General features: G+C 41.6%; 1 non-coding gene across 1 annotated transcript; it reads right to left on the reverse strand.

The window, feature by feature from the left end:
* Window positions 1-347: 347 nt before the first annotated feature.
* On the reverse strand, window positions 348-454 carry LOC114495752. Its single transcript, XR_003684429.1, has one exon. It is a non-coding gene; the product is annotated as a U6 spliceosomal RNA (small nuclear RNA).
* Between the last annotated feature and the right edge of the window lie 5,206 nt (window positions 455-5,660).

Below are 5,660 nucleotides of genomic sequence, written 5' to 3' on the forward strand. Positions count from 1 at the left end.
GCTATTACAGTTGTCCCCATTTTTCCCACTTTACCCCTTCTGCTTAGTATACCCCTTCCCTCCAGCAACCTCCCCTTAGTTCATGTCCATGGTCATACGTATAAGTTCTTTGGCTTCTCTATTTCCTACACTATTCTTAACCTCCCTCTGTCTATTTTGTACCTACCATTTATACTTCTTATTTTCTGTACCTTTTCCCCCACTCTACCCCTTCCCCCTCCCTGCTGATAACCCTCCATATGATCTCTGTACCTATGCTTCTGTCCTGTTCTAGTTGATTGCTTAGTTTGTTCTTGTTTTTTTTTTTGCTCTAGTTTTCTTTCTTTTTTTTAATTTTAATCATTGTTAAAAATATGGACCGCTTCACAAATTTGCGTGTCATCCTTGTGCAGGGGCCATGCTAATCTTCTCTGTATCGTTCCAGTTTTAGTATATGTGCTGCCAAAGTGAGCACAAGTTTGTTCTTATTTTTGTCTTTGTTTTTAGATTCAGTTGTTGATAGTTGTAAGTTTGTTGTCATTTTAATGTTCATAGTTTTGATTTTCTTCTTTTTCTTAAATAAGTCCCTTTAACATTTCATATAATAACGGCTTGGTGATGATGAACTCCTTTGACTTTACCTTATCTGGGAAGCACTATCTATCTGCCTTTCAATTCTAAATGACAGCTTTGTTGATTAGATTAACCTTGGTTGTAGGTCTCTGCTTTTCATCACTTTGAATATTTCTTGCCAGTCCCTCCTTGCCTGAAAAGCTTCTTTTGAGAAATCAGCTGATAGTCTATGGGAATGTCTTTGTAGGTAACTCCCTGCTCTTAAGATTCTCTCTTTATCTTTTACCTTTGGTATTTTAATTATGATGTGTCTTGGTGTGGTCCTCTTTGGGTCCCACTTTTTGGGCTTCCTGGCCTTGTGTGTCTATTTCTTTCACCTAATTAGGGAAGTTTTCTTTCATTGTTTTCTCAAAAAAGTTTTCAATTTCTTGTTCTTCCTCTTCTCCTTCTGGCATCCCTATGATTTGGATGTTGACACACTTGGATAAGTCCCAGAGGCTCCTTATACTATCCTTGGTTGGTTTTTTGTTGTTGTTGTTGTTGTTGTTTTGAGCCTTGTTTCTTCTTGCTGTTTTGATTGAATGTTTTTTTCTTCCTTATGTCCCAAATCATTAATTTGAACCCTGGCTTCCTTCCCTTCAATGTTGTTTCCCTGTGGATTTTTCTTTATTTCACTTAATGTAGCCTTTTCTTCTTTCTTTATGTTGTTGCCATATTCAGTGAGTTCTCTGAGCATCCTTATCACCAGTGTTTTGAACTCTACATCTGACAGGTGGGCTATCTCTATTTCGCTTAGTTCTTTTTCTAGGGTTTTATTCTGTTCTTTCATTTGGGCCATATTTCCTTGTCTACTCAGTTTGGCAGCCTCCCTGCATTTGTTTCCATGTATTAGGTAGAGCTGCTTCAACTCCCTGTCTTAACACACCTGTTAAGTTGTATGAGGTGGAACCTGAGGTATTCACCAGGGCAGGGCAACACACTTCACTACTTTATGCCTCATAGCCTTTATGTGGGCAGCTGTTGGAGAGGGGACAGTGCTGCTGCCTGGCTGCTGGAGGCTTGCTCAGCACTTGCCCCATTTCCAGTCACTTCACCCGCTTCCCTTTTCGACTGGCACCCTTCTAGCTGCTGCCTGGGTGGTGGTTCCCAGAGTGGGTAGGTTGGCATATGTTCTAGGAATGTGTGGGCCCTTTAAATAGACTCTCCAGAGAGACTGGCAATTTCTTCCACCATTGCTACCCCCACTGATTTTTAAACCCAAAAGTTATGAGGCTTTATTCCCCAGCATTGGAACCCTGGGCTGTGCAGTCTGGGTTGGGGCTGGTATTGCTCACTCCCAAGGTGTCCCTCCAAAGTGGATTTTTATCCACCACTTGTGAATGTGGGACCACCTGTTCCACCCGCTGCCACCGCCACTGCCTGCCTGGCCACCACCACACAGCATCCTCTCTACCTGGCTCTCTGTCTCTGTCCCTCCTACCTGTCTGGATGAAAATGGCTTCTTTAAATCCTTGCCAGACTTCCACACAGCACTATTTTCTGGCAGTTCTGGGTATTTTTTGTTTTAAGGTTAGTTGTGATCCTTCTTATGGCTCTGCAGGGAGGCAAAGCATGTCTACCTACTCCTCCATCTTGACCAGAAATCAAAGCTAATGATTTTAAAGCATACAATTCAGTGACATTTAATATATTCACAATGTTGTATAGCTGTTACAGGGTGCAGCCAAGAGGGGGGACCCCAAATAGGCATTTGAAATGCAGTCCAGAACTTAAGGTGTCCAGGAGATTTTAAGATGTCTCCATCCCCCACCCCAGGGTGTGGGTTGGGGGAAGGGACAAATGGAGCAGGGCCATTGAGAGCTGTTTAGCATAGCAACAGCCTTGCAGCTAAGCTCTGGCGTGGTCGTTTGGCATATCTATAACCTTTGACTAGTTGCATAGATATGTTAAGTAGCTGTGATCAGCTCTAAGCCAGGGGAATGGAAGTAACTTCCCCACCCAGATATAACTGGGGGGTCGGGTCCCCTGAGTTACAGTGCCTGCGTGAGAGCTCAGAGAGGATTGGCTCCAGGACATGGGGCCACGCCTGCCCAGACTCAGGATGGCAGCCCAGTAAAGCTGGAAGGATACAAGTTCTGGCATGTGAAGCTGAGTGTGGGAGGAGTTGGAAATGAGGCTGCAGAAGAAGATTGGCGCGGGGATTTAAAACCCAGGCTTGGTGGCCATTGGAGGAGAACCATGCTGCTTTAGGGAGGAGAGCCACGTGCAGCCCTGAGGAGGAGAACCATGCACAGCCCTGGGAAGAGAGAACCATGTGGCTGTGGAGGTGCAGAGAAGATCACGGCCATTGGAGAGAGAACCACACAGCTTTAGCAGAGTGAAGACTCCCGCAGCCCTGAGAGAGGGAGAACCACACGGCAGCCCTGGAGGAGAAAACCATGCAGTTTTGGCAGAGTGGGGACTCTCCCCCCAACCACAGCTTTAGAAGGGGGAACCACCACCTGGTTTTAGCAGAGATCCTGGCGACTCAGCCGAGGGTGCCGGGAACCCAGGGAGGTCTCCCAGTTGAGATGGAGTTCTAACTGGGAAGAACCAGAAGACTACCTAAGCCATGGACTTCTATCTCCTTTCCTGAGATACGGTACTCTGGACTGGGCAAAGGGGGAAGGAAGGAAGGGCTGTGTCTGTTTGTGGATGTTTTAAGGGACTTTGGGATTTTGGTAAAGACATTAGGTCACTACTTTAAGTTAGTATAGCATTAAATAAACATTTCCTTTCCTTTTCACAAATCTCTGGTATTGAGAGATGTCTTTCCTCTGGCGGCGGATATAACGGACCCGGGGCCTTCTTTCAATAACAGTATATCGTCCCAGGCCCCCCTTGTTGTGTTCTGTAACATAGCCATTACCTCTATTTAGTTCCAAAACATTTTTATCACCCCAAAGGGAAACCCCATACCCATTAAGCAGTCATTCCCCATGCTCCCCTCCCCCAAGCCCCTGGCAACCACTAATCTGCCTTCTGACTTTAGATTTACCTCTTCTGGATATTTCGTATAAGTGGAATCATACAATAAGGGACCTTTTCTGTCTGACTTCTTTCACTTAACATGGTGTTTTGTTGTTGTTTGTTAAACACCTTTAAAATTTTTAATTTATTAATTTTAGACAGAGAGGGGGAGATAGAGAGAGAGACATCAATTTATTGTTCCACTTATTATATATTCACTGGTTGATTCCTTTATGTGCCCTGACCAGGGATTAAACCTGAATCCTTGGTGTATTAGAACAATGCTATAACCAACTGAGCTACTTGTCCAAGGCTAGCATAACGTTTTTAAGGTCCATCCATACTGTAGCATATGTCAGTCCTTCATTCCTTTTTATGGCTGGATAATATTCCATTCTGTGGACGTACATTTTCCTTATCAGTTCATCAGATGATGGATATTTGGGTTGTTCCCACCTTTTTGCACATGTGAATAATGCTGCTGTGAACATGAGTGAACGTGTACTTATTTGAACACATGTTTTCAGTTCTTTTGGATATATACACATAGGAGTGAAATTGTTGGGTCATATGATAATTCTATGTTTAACTTTTTGAGCAACTGCCAAATTTTCTACACTTAATCTTTTTAAGGGAACTCACATTTTGGAATCCTTTCAGAAGCACTCATTTACAATCACTTGTTTTGTAGCTAGAATAATTTAGTCCATTCTTTCCTACAAAATAAAACAGGCCAAAAATTGATTTAGTTTTTTAAAGATTTTATTTATTTATTTTTAGAGAGAGGGGAAGGGAGAGAGAAACATTAATGTGTGGTTCCCTCTCTCGTGCCCCCTACTGGGGACCTGGCCTGCAACCCAGGCATGTGCCCTGACTGGGAATAGAACCAGCGACCCTGTGGTTCACAGGCCTGTGCTCAACCTACTGAGCCACACCAGCCAGGGTCCAAAAAAATTTTTATGTGAAAGATACTCTAGTTAACAATTGACTTGAGTTCTTATAATTTATTTAATTATTTGTTTATAAAATTAATACAGGCAAAAAGAAAACACAGATCACTTATAAACTGCTGTGAACCCTTTCACGGGTACTTTTTTTTTTTTTTAATAAAAATAGCCCTTGAATGCTTATCAGTAGACTCAGCCTGAAATAGAAAATGAAATTGTCAATGAAGAAAAACAACACAGTAGGCCTCTGAATGGTAACAATTTCACATCAAAAAGCATCCAACTTATTTTTTTCACTTCATCCTGTGACTGGACTAATTTGAAGCATGATTGTATAGTTGTGTAGAATAATCTTTACCTAATGAATCAACTCTGGCACTGTGTTACTGAGCCTATGTATAGAAAGTATGTTTTGGGTCTGTTTTTTCTTGATGGTTTTTTAAAATCCATTTATTTGACTTAAGAATATTTGTTTTCTCCTTTGGAATTGAGTAGCGAATACAAAATTTTGGCAAAAGGTACCTTTTAGGTGAATTCAGAGGCCCCACCTAGGTGTAGGCTTTCTTTTCTTTCTTTTTAAACTTAATGTATAATAAAATTGACGTGTGTGTGTGGTCCTATGTGTGAACATCGTCAGAAGCAGGAAACAGACAGTTCTTTCACCTACCCCCAAATCCCTTGCGCTGGCCCTTTAAAAAGTCACACTCTCCCTAGCGCCTAGCTACCACTGGTCTGTTCCCTATCACTCCTTTACCTCACCTTTTTCCTGAATGTCATCTAAATGGAATCATACAGTATATAACCTTTTTGAGATGCTTCTTTCACTCCACACAATGGCTTTGATATACATTTATGTTGCTGCATATAATAATAGTCCATTTCTTTTTATTGCTAAGTATTTATATACTTAGCATTCATATGAATGAATACTTAGTGTTCATATTATACTAGCAAGAGTATTTATTGCTAAACAGTATTTTAATACTAAATAGTAGTAAAGTAGCCACTTTATTCACCTATCAAAGGACATTCAGGTTGTCTCCAGTGTTTGGTGATAAATACAAATAAAGCTGATATAGACATTCATATGCAAGTTTTTGGGTGAACATAAGATCTATTTCTCTAAAATAAATAGGAGGGGGCTGGCTGGAC

Source organism: Phyllostomus discolor, chromosome 4 (assembly GCF_004126475.2).
Source record: "Phyllostomus discolor isolate MPI-MPIP mPhyDis1 chromosome 4, mPhyDis1.pri.v3, whole genome shotgun sequence".
NCBI classification, from domain to species: Eukaryota; Metazoa; Chordata; class Mammalia; order Chiroptera; family Phyllostomidae; genus Phyllostomus; species Phyllostomus discolor.